General features: G+C 40.9%; 1 protein-coding gene across 5 annotated transcripts in view; it reads left to right on the top strand.

Moving 5' to 3' along the window:
- The window catches only part of b3gat1a (beta-1,3-glucuronyltransferase 1 (glucuronosyltransferase P) a), a 71543-nt gene that overhangs the window by 22033 nt on the left and 33169 nt on the right, over positions 1 to 16341 (top strand). For 4 of the 5 annotated variants that reach the window (XM_076989997.1, XM_076990011.1, XM_076990020.1 and 1 more), the window contains one exon: positions 10694 to 10911. The gene's annotated coding sequence lies outside the window, so the exon portion shown is untranslated. Of the gene's footprint in view, positions 1 to 4181; positions 4454 to 10693; positions 10912 to 16341 lie in introns of those variants that run through there. The other variant, XM_076990003.1, reaches the window with a different exon arrangement.

The following is a 16341-nucleotide window of genomic DNA, read 5'->3' as shown; positions in this document are numbered from 1 at the left end:
TGATCCTTCAGGGCACAGATGGAGGCAATCTCATCAAGAGTTGAAACCCCTCTTTTTCACTTTATCTGCCTTCCTCTCTGTCTCCCTTCACTCTGTCTCTCTTGCTCTTGCTTTCTTTCTCTCTCTCTCTCTCTCTCTCTCTCTCTACGTCAGTGGCCTCGTCTTATGGCTGTGGACAGAACAGTCTTGACAAGCACCTCCGCGGTAGTTATAGTGAAAGCCTTGGCTCACGACTGCGATAAGCTGTGATGGCGTCTGAATCCTGATTTTATTCCATATGCAGGGAGAAAAGGTAGACTTGTAGATGGAGAAGAACTGAGAATCGAATCAAGAATGAAAAAGCCTGAAAATAAAGCAGGAGAATGGAGCAGTTTTCTTTGAGGCAGACTAAACTTTTAGGCCCAGTTTATTGTGCCTTGGTTTTTGCCAGCTCAGCTTACAGTGAAATATTAACACGCACTGACACATTGCCCTGATCCATCAGCATGAATGATTTTTTCTGGACTTCTGGCAGATGCTATTTCCCCGGTAATGCCGCTTTTGCTCCATCTGAATATTTACTGCACGTCTTAGATCTGTCCACAATTATTACTTATGCCTGCAACAACCCTGTTCCGAAATCTACATTTTCTATTCAGTGAGTGCCAAACAAAAATATGGATGCATGTTTGCTCACTGTTTGACTACACGATAAATGTTTGGTATGGAATGTTGTATGTGTGTGGGGGGTGAAACACATTGTGCGCTCCTCATGTAACACCACTCGGAGTGAACTAAACATAGTGGCCTGGAGGATGTTGGGGCTGGCAGCAGAGAGATGAAAGTGCCTTGTCATTCTCTTATAATTGGATCTTTCAGAGGACAGTTCATTGCTGAGCAATGTGGCATTTCAGCTATATGCCTTTCCACACTCTGGACTAAAGATACACCACTCATCTCGGTTGTGACTTTTGACAGTTCATTGCGCAGGTTTTGGGTTGATTAGGGTTTCTTTTGCAAGTTAATAGTACAGGTGCATTGAGGCCAAACTGATGGGTTCCTAAATGGTTCTTGACGAATTCTACAAAGATGTAGAGTACTAGATGAAGCCAACAAACAAATGTGGGTGTTTGTTGTGTGTATGTGTATTTCCAACAAAGCAATCATCTTCATCATAAAATGAATCCTGGAAGTTGTGGTATACACTATACAAGGGAGCAGTGGTGAAGTGCATCAGATCAATATCTAAGATCGAGTTGAAGTCTTTCTGGAGTTTATTTCTAAAGACTGTACAGTCACTGGGTTGGTAGTATTTTCTGAAACAGAAGTAGAAGTAGAAGTTAACCTGTTAACATGTAGAAGTTAAATGAATCTTTATTCCTATGCTGGTGTCCATGAGATAAACAGGACATTGTCTGAAATGAACATGATTTGAGAGAATAAGCTATTGGCTTATTCATTTTCCTTTTCAAATTACTGAAGCACTAATAATGGTGATAATTAGAATATTTTAACCCAAATTAGCTTAAATGATTCAAATTTTATAAATGTACTTTGAGTTGCATCAGCTCTTCATTGTTGCCTTGGATACCTGTTCATGTATAGGTAGTACAGTAAAAGTCTGTTTAAAGTTAAGTATAGTAACCAGATGTTCATTAAAGTTAAGTAATTAACCAGATGTTCATTTAAGTTAGTTATACATCTGCATTTTTATGTTGCTTTTCTAGAAAATAATAATAATAAGCAAGAAATAGCAAAAAATGCACTGCTAAATGATTCACTGCACCTACTAGACATGTTTAGGCTGATTATTTATTGATTATTCTCTAATATTCTTGATCAGTTATTCTTATTTTCAATGCATTTGCACTCAATGAGAAATTAGCTTTTTTGTTTTGTTTTGGCCCATGTGTTCTTGGTGCAGCCCCTGGATAATACACATATCACTGTCGCCCGAGACCCTATGAAATACCACCCATTTCCGGCACATTATTGAAGCTGTAATGAAATAGTTAGCATGGGCCTCCTACTGTCCTCCTGTGACTGTAATTACAGAGGCATGCAGATGGTGCCAAGCGATTTTCAGTTCTAGCAGAAGGTGCACTACCTCTTTAGCCGTCCAGTCATGGGGCTGTGAGAGCCGCATGTACTGTAATTTCCTCTCTCATTCATTTCGATTGCTGGAGCGTGTTAATGGGACTGCTCATTGTTTGAATGACTGCACCTGTGGTCCAGCCTGCCCCCCCTCATCCACCCAAGTCAGCTACGTTCAATTATACAGACTCAGTGTAAAGTTATGCATGGTTAGAGGTCACACTGTAAAGATTTGTATTTCATGTCATGTTATCTGTCATACTGAAAAGGTCAGTTTCAGATCAGGCAAATGATATCAGATGTGTGTATTAATAGGTGGTTGGTGTGGACTACGGCGTACACCAGTATTCTATAGTCTTCTTTATGAACTGCAGTGCTTTGTCACTATTAGGCTGGTGTGAATCAGCAAGAAAGAAACAGAGAGCATTTCATATTGAACTTATATTCTAGCTTAGCTAAACCCCAGTGTATGGTAGAGGTTGACATTGTTTCCTCACTTTCCCAGTGTCAAGAACACAACAAGATAAGGTCTCCTCACAAGGCCGTTGTCCCATTTTTAGGACATCTAATATAAGTATGAAGGCGAGTAGGGTGACTGTAGGTGTGAGATGTGTGTAGGTGAGATAACTCCATTTGAATAGGGTATGATAGAATGTGCTGTTGAAAGCTCTGTAGAAAAGTATTAAAGTCACTGGATCAGTTATATTTTCAATAATTCTTGCTTGATTCAGCTTAGGAATCATTTTACTGCAATAAACTAGTTATTTCTGTTTTAACTATTCAGAATTATTCAGTTTTGTTCTATTAAGTACTAAAATAATATTTAAAAAAAAGACAATTTCATGATAGGTCTGTAACAGACAGATTCCATTGTTTTATTCAAATTCATAATATTCAAGTTATAAACAAATTCATCCATTTAACCAGCCAACAAATAAAACATTTGGTTTAAAAGGATGAAAGCTTCAATTTGATTTGTTTTGAAATCTGCAAAGAACTCTGTTGGGCATAGACAAAACCAAGACTGTAAAGATGCAACCTTCCATGTAGCCTTCAGACATTGCAGGTCGACACCCAGTAACATGCATAGACATAATATCTCTCTGTTTTCGTTTATGCTTTAAAATGGAAGGCTAGCAAAAATAAATGAACAGGTGCCAATAGCTGGACAGGAATCCTTGTTTATTCTCAGAAAGCCAACAAAGTCAACGCCTTTTTTGACACTCTTCAGAATTTAGCTCTGGTCCTTTTGAAATTCACAAAAAAAAAAATAAATAAATAACAAAACAAACATTTTAGGTCTGTACAACCTTAGCCTTGAGTACATATCATAGACTTGAACTTTCGAGAGTTCAGTCCTGTGTTATTGTTATTCATGCAGTGTAGTGCCTTGGGGAGGGGGAGGAGAGAGATAAAGAGAGTGAGAGAAAGAGAGAGAGAGAATAAACAGAGAGAGAGAGGGAGAGAGAGAAAGAAAGCGAGCGAGCGAGAGAGACAGAGAATAAACAGAACAGTGGTGAACTACTTGTCAAGGGTGAAAATGAACTGGAGTACCTCTCTTGCTAGGATTAATTGAATCCTTGTGGCAGTTAAAGTGACTGGGAGGTTGACTGACAGCATCTAGAGATGAAGAAGGCATGACTTTTTAAAGGGCCCTGCACTGTGCAACACCACACCAAGAGTTTGACAAAGCATCTCTGCAGAGACAGGCAGGTTCTTACTGAGAAAACACCGTAGGCTCACTGGGCTATTTATTTTAAAGCGTGCTAAGAAAACAGCTATTACTCCGAAGTGTTCCCGCTGGAGAAAGATGCAAATTTGTACATTGCAATCTATGATGATTTTTGAGAGGATGAAATTAAAGTGCAGAATGCTTTAAAATCCTGTAGGAGGTCTAAATGTAAGACTGCCTAACATACATATTTAGGCTGTATTGTCCCAGTAGCACTTTCTGTACACATCAGTATATCTGTTTTCAGGGCTTGTGCGTATGTGTGTTTAGGACATGATCAGATATAGTTCTGGAGATGATGATGGCTGAGCTGATGGGGGCTTTGTGCGGCCTGTCCTCTACCGGCGGGGAGCGCTACGTGCGGCAGCTGGTGCAGGGGAGCTGAACTTAAGTTTTGCCAGCCTCCACGGCTAAGGCTGAGACCGTCGCTAATACCCACGTCCGGCTGCTATCTGTGTGACTGCAGCTGCTGGCTGGAGCCGAGACCTTTTCTCTAATGAAAAACCTTTCGCAAAGAATCGACCGTGAAGGAGCAGTCGGGGCGATTCGGCGTCGGTCTTCGAGTCTACACGGTCTCGCGCGTCCTCCAACGGAGCTCGCGACATCGGCGCGAGGCAACACGTGCAAGGAACGAGCGATTGTACGATGGTAGGTAAACGCAATCTAAGCAAACGCAAGTTTTTGTGTGGTAGATAAACCTCTGTGTGGTGGGGGGGTTCCCAGTATGCACCGTTAGCGCAGCGGCCGGTAGTTGTTCCGTGTCGCTAGTGCCGTAGATGTTGCTCAGACGAGGCAGTGGGAGTTGTTCTGCGCGGCGCACTCAATCATGCGTCCTCCCTGTTTCAATTTCCCCATCGCAGGAGGTGACAACCCCTCTGCCTGTGTGCAATCACAAGGTATCTTGGAAACCAGACCGCAGTGCATGTCTGGCAGGCCTCTTGGGTTAGGGTCATCACTGGTCCCCCACTTCATCTTATTGTTTCATACCTCCGTAAACACACGCAAGCACGCTCGTGAGTGGTTCACTTTCGACACAGTCACTTAACTACAATGCTCATTTCTGCTTCTGATGCCCCCCCAGCCTCAGCGCGCGCGCACACACACACACACACACACACACACACACACACACACGCCACTCTGGTTGTAGAGGGATAAGTTAACTTGTTGTCATGACAACCACAGGTCTTATAAATTTGTGTATGTTTGTGTGTGTGTGTGTATGCGTGTGTGTTTTTCCTTGTGTTGGTTAAGCAAGGAATGTTTTCTTCATCCCATAGCAATGGAGGCAAAGGAAAACAGTGAAATAATGGCGCCCAAGCCCTTGAGAGGAGCCAGTATAATTAATTCCTCATTTGTGGCAATATACAGCACAGTGTCACTGAGTTCTTTTGTTGACACCCACTGATCCTGCTACAAGTACACATGAATGGGCTGTTTGTTTGCTATTTACATAGATATTCTTTTCAATGAATGGATTTATTGTTATTCAACAAATTTTAAAAAGGCTGTTGAACTTTGAAGAGGGTGAATATTTAGCAGGTCAGGAATCCAGTGAATTTATCGCTGTTTTAGCAGGAGGCACCTATATTATGGCCTTTTTAACCACTGTCTGTGCAACAGGCATTCTCCAGTTGTAGATGGGAAGGTGCTGTCCAGTGATCCTTATAGAGAAAAATGGATCGCTATACTGTGAACTAAATGCCCAGAGATAAGAGCACATTTGTTCTGGAGTGCTGCTTGTGATATCAGGGCCATTCTCATTGAAATACATGTGGGTTTGTGTCTGTAGGTTCCAGTGGTGTTTTTATGCAGGTGAACAAACAGAAGTGGGAGAATTATGTTCATGAGGCCTCGAGCCTCTTTGTGAAGTGTGGATACGGGTGCAGACCACAGCAGGGACGCTCAGCTTACTGGTATTTGCCTGAGGTTTTTAATGGTAATTACTACTCAGATTACATTGAGTGTTTTGTTTCGTTTGGACGTTTGTATTCATCATAATTTGGATGTGAACTGAAGGCAGTATTCCTAAAGCATTTGGCAGATGCTCTTATCCAGAGTGGCATATAATGTTCAGTCATGTTTCAGTGATAGGGAAGCATAGTGTTCAGAGTCTTGACCAAGGCCTCTTATTGGTATAAGCAAAGAACATTTGCCCTGAACATTTGCCCTATTTGCACAACACATTTTTTATATGGCTGGATGAAAACCAGCTGTCAACACTATCTCCCCACCCCCTTTCTTTCTCTCTCTCTCTCTCTCTCTCTCTCTCTCTCATTGTCACTTTGTCTTTGTCTCTCTATCTTCCTCTTCATCCCTTACCTAAGGCTCTCTGCATCACAAACCTTTCCCAAATCCCTATCTCTTTCAGCCAGCATAAGGGCTGAACTTTGCCGGGGCATACGCTGAACCTGGCCACCACTGAATTATTGATAGCCGCCACTTATGAGAAAAAAAAAGATGCGTTTACTTAGCGTAAGTTTTGCTTGAATTAATCATACCGGTGGCACAAGATGCATGACAAATTCTTTCACTGCAAACCTGCCAATTTTTTTGGTCGAATGACAGACGTCTCCAGCGAGCCTGGACCGGGCTATTATCCGCCGCATCACTTTACCGCTCATCAAAGATTCAGCAGAGCAGCATTTGTTGTCCTGCACCGCTGCATTTTCCAGCCGCTGCATGAAGGCACGCACTGTGCCGGTTTGACATCAGCATCCCAATTGTGCCTGTCGCCACTTACGCCTCAAACACTCTCAGTGGCCGAGAGGTAATTGATGCTGATCACTGGGCTCCATAATGGGCCTCGATGAAAGAAGCTGAAACAGATCAGTATTTAGCTGCTGCATGTCAAAAAACAACAATACGAAAAGACTCTGTACTTATTATACACATATTTGATCACCCATCAGAGCAAAATATCAGCGGGATGTAGGCATGGATTAAAAGCAAATAAATAAATACAACATAAACTGTTGAGGATCTTAGATTGTGGGGAGTTAGACAGAATTTGACCTTTACTTCCAATATTTTCTGCTAGTTATGCTATTTGCATTTATTCATGCTTCAGGTTTCTGAGCTCTAAATCTGATGAAGACTCCAGATGATTGACTTCAGTATACTGTAGTAAAATATGTAAAATGATAGTGAAGTGCACAAGGTTTCTATAGAAACAGAACATTTAAGACAGAGGTCCTTCATCACGAGTTAAGTGATTAAGCTGTATCATTTTTAAGGTAATATTTAAATTTTACTTGGCATTTTAAAGACTTTTCTGGGAGCACTCCTCAGAAAGAGGCCTTCAGCCACTAAACCAACTGGAACAAAATGGAAAAAGAAAAACTGTAAAAGGGAAAGAAGTAGAAAGAAATATAAAAGCCACATTTCCTTCTGCAGTTGTGGTACACAATACAAGGCCATAGAAAGAGACACAGAAAGGCATAAAAAGGGAGACAGACAGACAGACAGACAGAAAGAGGGAGAGGCACACAGACAGATGGAAAGAGTGAGAGAGACTTTATTTAAACCGAGAGTCATAAAAGCTGCATACGCAGTGTGAGGAATGAAGCAGTGATTTAGTCAGGTGGGTGAAGACCATGTTTCCTGTTGTTTAAACCTGAGCCTGTTGGGGTAAGTCAACATCACTGGGGTTGTGTTTGAAGAGAACCTGAGGTAACCTCACAGTACCTTTTATACTCCCCACAAATGAACAGGACTCCTAATTGTTAAAGGTGAAATAAAGCAGTTTAAAAAATGTGGTTCTGTTTCTTATACAAGAAAATTACCACAAGGTAACTGTAAACCAGTGTACACTATGCAAGGTCTATATTGCACTACTTCTGCCCCAGAGACACAGAGATGAGTCAGAAAGGCAGCCGTGTAGAGAGATTATTTTTATGTGCAGTGCGCTCTCTCTCTCTCTCTCTCTCTCTCTCTCTACCTCTCTCTCTCTCTCTCTACCTCTTTCTTTCTTTCTCTCTCTCTCTCATTCGCTCCTTCTCTCTGTGCGATCCCCCTACAGATCCCCCTCCAACCATGTCCATGAAGAGGTGAAAACTGTTACCATGGTGACAGACCTAGTCCCGTACATCTTGGTATGAGATGAGCATAGTGGTGTGTGTCCACCATTCAGAGAGTTTGACGTGGACGTTAGCTTTTAATGCTCTGTGTACAAATATAGAATGATAAGTGCTTTCAGATACTATGGTAGGCATACAATGTCCTTAGTATCATGACTGCCATTTCATTTAGTGATGTCTGCACATTTTAGATGTAACTTTAAGACTACTTTAATTAATTTAATTTAATTTAATTTAGCTACTGGTAATGCCCAATTTTATCAGGCCACCAAGGCCTGATAAAATTATATATAATGCAATTCTATACTGTTGTATATATCTATAATTTAAAAAGTAGTGACAAATAGGGTCCAAAGTAGAAGTATATCTATTAGTGGTGGGCTGTTAACGCCATTCATTTTTAAGAAGCTTCCTAATGGAGACATTGACAAGACTAAAGTTGTTTGCACCTTATGCAGCGAGGAATTAGTTTATTGTAGGAGTTCTACCAGTCTGAAGTACCATTTAAACGCAAAGCACCCGTTTGCTAATGCTGCTGACGCTGGGTCAAACACTGATGCAGCCCAGGGGAAGAGTCGCCACCAAACTACTCTGAGTGCAACTGAGGCAAGGTCAGCGCAGCTCTATCAGACAAGTTGACCAATCTCTTCGCTCAGTGGATTGCCACTAGCTGCCATAAGCATGGTTAGAAACCCTATCTCAAAGACATTTAGTAGCACGCATATTCTGAATGAACCATTTTAATCTAGATTAATTTCAAGATTTCAGTGAGATTAATCTAGATAAAAAATTAATCTATGCCCACCCCTAATATCTATATAACTAAAATGGTTGTTATGCATGTCAAGTAATGAGAAACGAGTCCTTATTTTTCCTGCATTTGAAATCATGACTGAAACTCCTGGGCCACCAATAAGCTTTCACTGCATTTAACTATTAAACCATTACCACCAGTACTGCTGCATTTAACCATTAAACCATTACCACTAGTACCGCTGTATTTAACCATTATACCATTACCACCAGTACTGCTGCATTTAACCATTAAACCATTACCACCAGTACTGCTGCATTTAACCATTATACCATTACCACTAATACCGCTGTATTTAACCATTATACTATTACCACCAGTACCACTGTATTTAACCATTATACCATTACCACTAATACCACTGCATTTAACCATTATACCGTTCCCGCTAGTACCACTGTATTTAACCATTATGCCATGTCACTTTTGTGTATATGAGGGCATGTGTGTATGCATGTTCTTGTATATGAACTACCTGATGAATCAAAGAAGATTCCAAATTTTGGTCAAATACACATAATCTTCAAGGCAAGCCTTGCAATATAATGCAAGACACTGCAACCATAATATATAGCAGTACAATCATGATATAGAGTTTTAGTCAATCCTGTGCAGCCTGGTGAACCACAGACACACACCTCATCTGATTCTGCTTTTATGATACCATTATAAGGAGACTCACATTGGCTGTTGGCTGGAATTGGGATCTCTATGACTGTACTGGGACAGACATAGACCGATAAGGTGTTGATTCATCCCTGGTGCCTGTTGGCTGGCACATTCGATCAATACTAATCCACTGAGCCCCCATAGGTCACATTCAGCCACCTATCTCTCTCAGTCAGCACAGGAGAGTGCAGGGAACGGCCCTCCAGAGGGACCTCTTTAACACTCCTCATGAATATGGACACATCGATAACCATGAGTTTATGAAGCAGCTGCTCTTTGCTGGGAAGGTGCTGACTTTTACATTGGCTTTTACCCGAGAGGACCGCATGTTACAGAGGTGGGCCCGGTATTATGAAAGCTGCAAACATAAATGAAATCCATTTTTGTTTGATGATGAGATGCTTTTGTTGCAATTTTTTCCCAAAATCTTGAAATTGTTTTTGTACGGACCAATTTTTTTATATTACTTTTGATTCCAGTGGTTCTGGATCTCTCTGGTAAGCAGTGTGACTGTTGTAGTCATGGCCGCAACCTATAAGAGACTTCAAAATCATGTTTCCTCTTTTACTCTATCCATAAATCATGTCATCTGCTGCTGCATATGTTGTACTGACGCCGTCTGGGCAGTGTGGCCAAATACTCTTTAGTGAAGCACAAGACCTATTCAACTTTATGAACAGTGTGTGGACAGAGCTGAATCAGCCCCATATATATAGAATGCTTGTAATGTTTTTGTCTGCTTTCTTTTAAAGTGGATGTCTTGCAAGTCTGCTTCCTGGGGGGGTGCAGGCCTCAGAGGTGGCTCTATTTTTAGTGGAGCCTTCTGTCATGGCTGCTTCAGACTGGGAGAACTTCAGATGCGTGTTCTGCAACGTTCTTGAAACACCCACCAACTAAGCTTGGTGGTCAGAAGTTATGCAATACATTTTAATTGCAGCAAGAAAAATCATTGAATTTAGGTGAACACATTCATTGACTTTTGTGTTTGGTGAATTAATTAGTAATCATAACGCCTTCTTTTCGAGTTTTATAAAAGCTTGTTATGATGATCCTACATGTTCTGATATAACTAAGATTCAAGAGCCTCTGCTTCCAGAAACATGGTCTGTGTATGCAGTGTCTACATGTAGATCAAGAGCACACACATCAAACTGCGCTTGCTGGGTGACTAGGACCTGCCTTGTGTATGACAGTGGATAGCTTTCCCCCTTTTCCCCTCCCCTCCACTCTTCAAGAGGCCTGGCCTTCTGTCTCAATGTGAGCCTTTGTCTGCAGATGAGAATGGCCCATTCTCCCTCTAACAGATGAGCCCTCTTGTGTCCACAGCCTCCTGCTCTGAGGACGTGACTGGACACGTGGTGCAGATACCACCAGCTGGCCCTCTGAGCCCTGCGCCTGCTCCTGGGAGGAACGTTCCCCCCGACTCCCCTTTCCACGCTGCTGTCACCCCCACCCTCAACCCCATGTACGGATGTGTGAGGATTAAGCCTCGGGATTAGTGAAACGCTGGCATCAGTTACAGGAGCAGGGACGTACCATTGCTCGTGAGTACCCCTCTGTCACTATATCTCGCTGCCTTACCCCTGCAATAAAACCTCTGTTGGTTCGGACCGGTGGGCTGAAGCAGGGGATATTCTGCTTGAGTAATGACTAATGAGGTTTTAAAATGGTCATTGATGTTTAATATTAATGAAAGAAAATAAAGAAATGGCCGAGTACTTTGCTGGATTCAAATAGGTCTAAACCAGGGGTGCCCACAGTTTTCAGCTTGCGAGCTACTTATAAGATGACCAAGTCAGAAAGATCTACCGGGGTGGCGGCGAACGTAATTTTGTTGATCGACCGGTCGATCGCGATCGACGTAATGAGCACCCCTGGTCTAAACTAAACTCTTGGGAAGTGCTCATGAATTTTAACATGCTGGGTTAGCAGAGACACTTGCAGCATGACATGTAAGTCTTGACTGCATGTTGCTCAGGACAAGAATCAAAACTCAAGCCAATGTGACAAGCATGTTTGTGTCTGACTGGGGGAATCCTGTCAAATAAGCAGAATTTAATCAGACTGTAGAATTATTGTATGTAGACTTATAGTGTGTAATTCATGAGACCAAAGTGCATCAGTTAGTTTTTTGGTTAAAATGTGGTCACTCTGTAACTGTTCAGCCTTTCTGAAGTTTTTATTTTCACTGAGATCAGGATGAAGGGATTAGGATCTTGACAGGCACAGAGAGCATTAACACATCCACACATTTGAACCATCTGGGCAGTCTGGCCTTGATATTATTACTGCACCCTGCTTTAGAGTTGGAGTGCTGTTTGCTTATGTGTATGTAGGGTGCCTGGGTCACATGTGCATATAAGAGCCTGGCAGAAGATTTTCCAGATGCTGTTGTGGACAAACGTTCACAACTGGAAATCCTGCATCCTTCAGTGATTCAAGCAATCCGGTTAAAAGCTTCTAAAGTAAGACAGAAACACTGATGGCTCTTTTGACTTAAATCTGATAATGGAGATGAAGACAGACAGCAAAGAATGGTACAGTTGAAGTCTTATTTAAAAAATAAGGCTGTGTTTTTGGTTTGTATGGTTTATTTTCTTCTTTTGGGACATGAGCTTCATGGATTCCTGAGGGATGTTGCTGCCTCTGCATGATGTAGTGAGAAAGACAGTGATGGACTAATACATTTCGAGCATTTGTTTGTTACTTGCTTATGGTGTCCCAAGTGGATTACTACTGAAAGCTACTCCGTTTGCAAATGTAAGTCATGATAAGACTGATGAATTGACAGAAGGGAAGAAAGAGAGCCTGTTGCTCCTGCTTTAGTAAACAGGAAGTATCGATAAAGCTATAAAACTAATTTCCTAAGAGGACAGATGTCTAATCATGCGTTTTCCTGATCTGACCACCCTTCCCTATAGATCCTGTGTCTGGCAAAGCTCCGCTGAATGCTTACTCAATCTTCAGGCCAGGCACTGCTGAGACAGGAGCAGTTAAATGAGACTGGCTTTCAGTACCAACACGTACACTAGCAGACGCACACGCACACTAACCGGGTTTAAAAATGTGGTCTGAGATTTCAGATCTTTTTATGTTCTTCATTAAACATCTTCAAATTAATATAGCGCTATATATAACAGCTACTATAACAGCACAGTGAAGAGTAACACGAACATACAGCTTTTTAATTGAGCAGTTTTAATGTCTAATAATAAAAAACCCCCAAAGCTGGTGACTATAAAAGGTCATTTCAATCAGGATACATGCAACACATTGGATAGTATCATGTCCCCCAGGGAAATAGTTTTTATCGACTAGGAATTGAAGATCAATAATGAAAGCTTCTCACTATACTTCTGAGTGATGTGGTGTGCATGTTCTTTATAAACATCAGTATAACTATAATTATTCATGTCATGCACATATGCGTTATATTTCCTATTATCGATGTGTCGTAAAAAAATTAGCTTGCTATCATTCCATCATCAAGCTACTAGTGCATGTGCTCACGTGGAAACAGAAAGTTGGACCTAGAACAGACAGCAGAAATGCCATGACTTTGAACTGTCATTGCCCTGCAGAGACAGGAAGTCATCTGCCCATACTGCTCGTGCAGGACTGATTGCTTCCCAGAGGTCACTATTCACTGCCAAAGAGCTTTTCTCCAAGGCAGTGTCTAGCATCAGGTCACTGATTGGTCGATCCACTTTCTCTCCTTTCATGCTGCCTTCCACAGAACAGCATGCAAATGCTCCTTTCCTCATCTGCAGTAAATGAGATCTAGACCTTGAACTGTTTATTTATTTATTTATTGGCTTTCTTCACTTTTTTATGGAGCCTGTAATTGGAGCATGAGGAATATAGAGAGGATTTCTTCCAGCAGAATGTGGTGGTTTTAGTTAATTTATTTTTTTGGCTTAGAAACATTGTGTCCGTGAACTTCCTCAGCATTTTCAAGTGGACATGTGCAAGGTTTATGCGCGACACTAACAACTGCTTGTTCCAAGCAGCGTGCTAAGAGGCAGTCCTTAGCACACTTCTATAACTTGTTGTATAGCCAAAGACGTTTGCATCTCATATATGAAGAAAAGCTTATTATAGCTTGACAGTCACATTCTGTGCAAGCCTGTGTGTCATATCCTCCATTTGGAATGGTAATTCAATTATTAACCTTTTGACTCATGCAAGTTTTTATGTAAGGTGGTGACAGGGAAGAGATTTGCTGTTAAGTACTGCGTTAATTATATGTATGTAAATCAGAGATTGCACTGTAGCAGTTATTCTGTATCATCTGATACCAAAACCTTGCATTTGAATATTGCTCGATATCGATTCCAATCCGATATTTTTTCATTAAAAACAACTGTGGGGATGTGGTTCAACTGTTTGGGCGACTTTTCTGTTCGGAATATGCTGTGTAATAGGCCTACTATAGATTATATACCTTCACATTTATATGACGGATAAAGAAACATACCAAAAATACACTTTGCCACTGCCATCTATAGCCTCAGTTAGATTACATTGACATTGCATGTGGCTGTTGTGTGTCATTGTCTTTACATTGGCTTTCTTTTGTTTCAATTTGCACTTTCATGTTCAGTTTCATTTTCATTTGTTTCATTAAACTCTTCAGTTGGAGAGTGTGCTTCCGTTTTTCCTGCACGTCCTATATCCATGACAATTTTACACACTTAAAAGACTTGGGCAATGTTCGAAATATATACTGTATACTGCACTCAGTATATACTGGATACTGTCTACTGATCTTATAGTAGTATGCAATATAGTATCCAGTAAGCGACAAAAGCAAACAATGGGGTCACGCGTATTTTCCAACACCAAAAATTATCGGTTATTTTGAAGCCCCAAAACAACAAAAATTTGAAAATTAGTTACTGACATAGCGATAGCAACGGTGAAGCTACATCCTAACTAAAAGAAACCGCTGTAACAGACCTATTAGCCTAACTTAATTTTGATAGCGTCCAATAGCTATAGCATTAGTTCGCTAGCTTGTAGTTTATCTAGCTGGTAAGTTATCCAGCTAACTGCTTAACAATCCTAGGTGGTTAAAACCTATTAGAAATGACGTCCAATTTAGCACAAATCAGGTTTACAGTGCTGAAATATTTGGCAGTAGTGCGTCATCTGGGGATCTTTCGCATACTGGAAAAGCATTTTGGTCACATACAACATACTGCATACTGATTTGGGGCCCAGTCAGTACTTGAATAGTATGTAGTTGTCTAGTTTGCTCAAATTAACCTGCCTGCTATCACGTAACATGTGGAGGACTGCAAAGGACTGCTGTGCTATTTTTAGGGAGGATTTGCGACAGCAGTATCGGTTTGTTTTTTCTCCTGATATCCAATCCAGTATTGTTTTTTTTTTTTTGCTGATATTGATCTGATTCAGATTTGTGGATTGTGCGTGTATGTACATGTATTGCCTGTTACTGTGTCTATTATTCTTCATAATCCTCTTTAAACTTTCATCTGTCAGGGAATCAGTAAGAATTATAAAGCCTTCTTTTTACTCTGACCTATAGTCATCCATGATATGTAGCCTAATAAATTTGTACTGACCTCTGTAAAGCTAAAGAAACAACGCATCTCTGTTTTCTGATGTGTTCATACTCCAATTTTATGCAGTAGAATGTATCAGGTTTCTTTTTAATGTCAATGAATAGCATACAATTATGAATCTGCATGTTTGAAAACAATCCATCCACACAGATCAATTCTACAGTCTCAGCCTCTGAGTTCTCTATTGATATGCTCTGTATTGTCTATTCATTAAAGGATAGAAAGAGTGCTTTCATTTTTTAAACAGAGAACAGGGTGTAACCTCTTTGACCATGACCTTTTGGATATCGACAGAAAATTATACTACTTCGCATCTCATTGCATGTTTTAGTGACTGTATGTACAGGTGTGTTCAGGTGTTGAACAGAAAGGTTTTTAGACTTCTTTGTTGCAACTCAAAATCCACATAATCAGTAAGACAAAATAATAGGTTTAAAGGTCTGAGTGTTTGTGTGTGTGTGTATCCATAAGAGCAGCATTTAGCTATAACGTGGCTTTCCTAGCATGCACAATTCTCGCGTTTGGCAAATCCACTCTAAGTTTTCTCCTCTTGCTCCACACTTGTGCTTCTCTCGTTAGGGTGATCCCATCATCATGCACATGTTGACTGCTGAGTTGAAAAATACGCACCTATGCTATTTACAAACCTGCCATGCTCAGTGCCACTCATGAGTAAAAGAGGCTGGGTTCACTTCTGTGGTCTGTTAAAAATATTTTTGCTTTTGGATCAAATTAAGCCTGTGCATTGGAGGATGTAGCCATAGTGTGCTCTAATGAGATTATGTTGCCCATTATATTTATGGCAATGCACCAAAAGAACAATAGTCTAAATGAGTGCTTCTCAGGCCCCCCGTAAATAGAATTGTAGGGCTTGCTAATAACCAGATGAGCTGAATCAGGTTTATTATAAGAGGGTAAACACTAAAAAGTGCAGTGTGTGTAATCCCCAGGACTGGGATTGAGAATTACTGGACTAGCTAACCAGAAAAAAAAAAGGTTCTACAAAAAATGTCCACATGCCTCATGTTTAAAGACATATGCGAATGAGGAACCTCCATGAGGATGAAAAGGAAGAGAGCCAACACACTACACACAAAGACCAGACTACCGGATTTCCTCATTCCTCTGTGGGGATATGTGAGATGGATGCACAAATGTTCAGCAGTTGTAACCCCTAAGGCAATACAGCAGTGGTAACAATCCTCCCTAAAGCTGTTTAGTTGCTCTAGATTTCAAGAAAAAATGAAGTTGTTGTATTAGCATGATGGAAACATTACTGAAAACTGTATTCTAGTTCAGTTTCTCAGCTCTAGTCAAGGAAAGAGCCTCATCAAGAAAGTACCTTGGTGAAGAAAGTTTAAATGGAAAATTCTCAAGTTAACACAC

The sequence above is a fragment of the Brachyhypopomus gauderio genome, chromosome 2 (assembly GCF_052324685.1).
Source record: "Brachyhypopomus gauderio isolate BG-103 chromosome 2, BGAUD_0.2, whole genome shotgun sequence".
Taxonomy (NCBI): domain Eukaryota; kingdom Metazoa; phylum Chordata; class Actinopteri; order Gymnotiformes; family Hypopomidae; genus Brachyhypopomus; species Brachyhypopomus gauderio.
The sequence above is the reverse complement of the archived record's forward strand: the minus strand, read 5'-3'. Positions and strand labels throughout refer to the sequence as shown.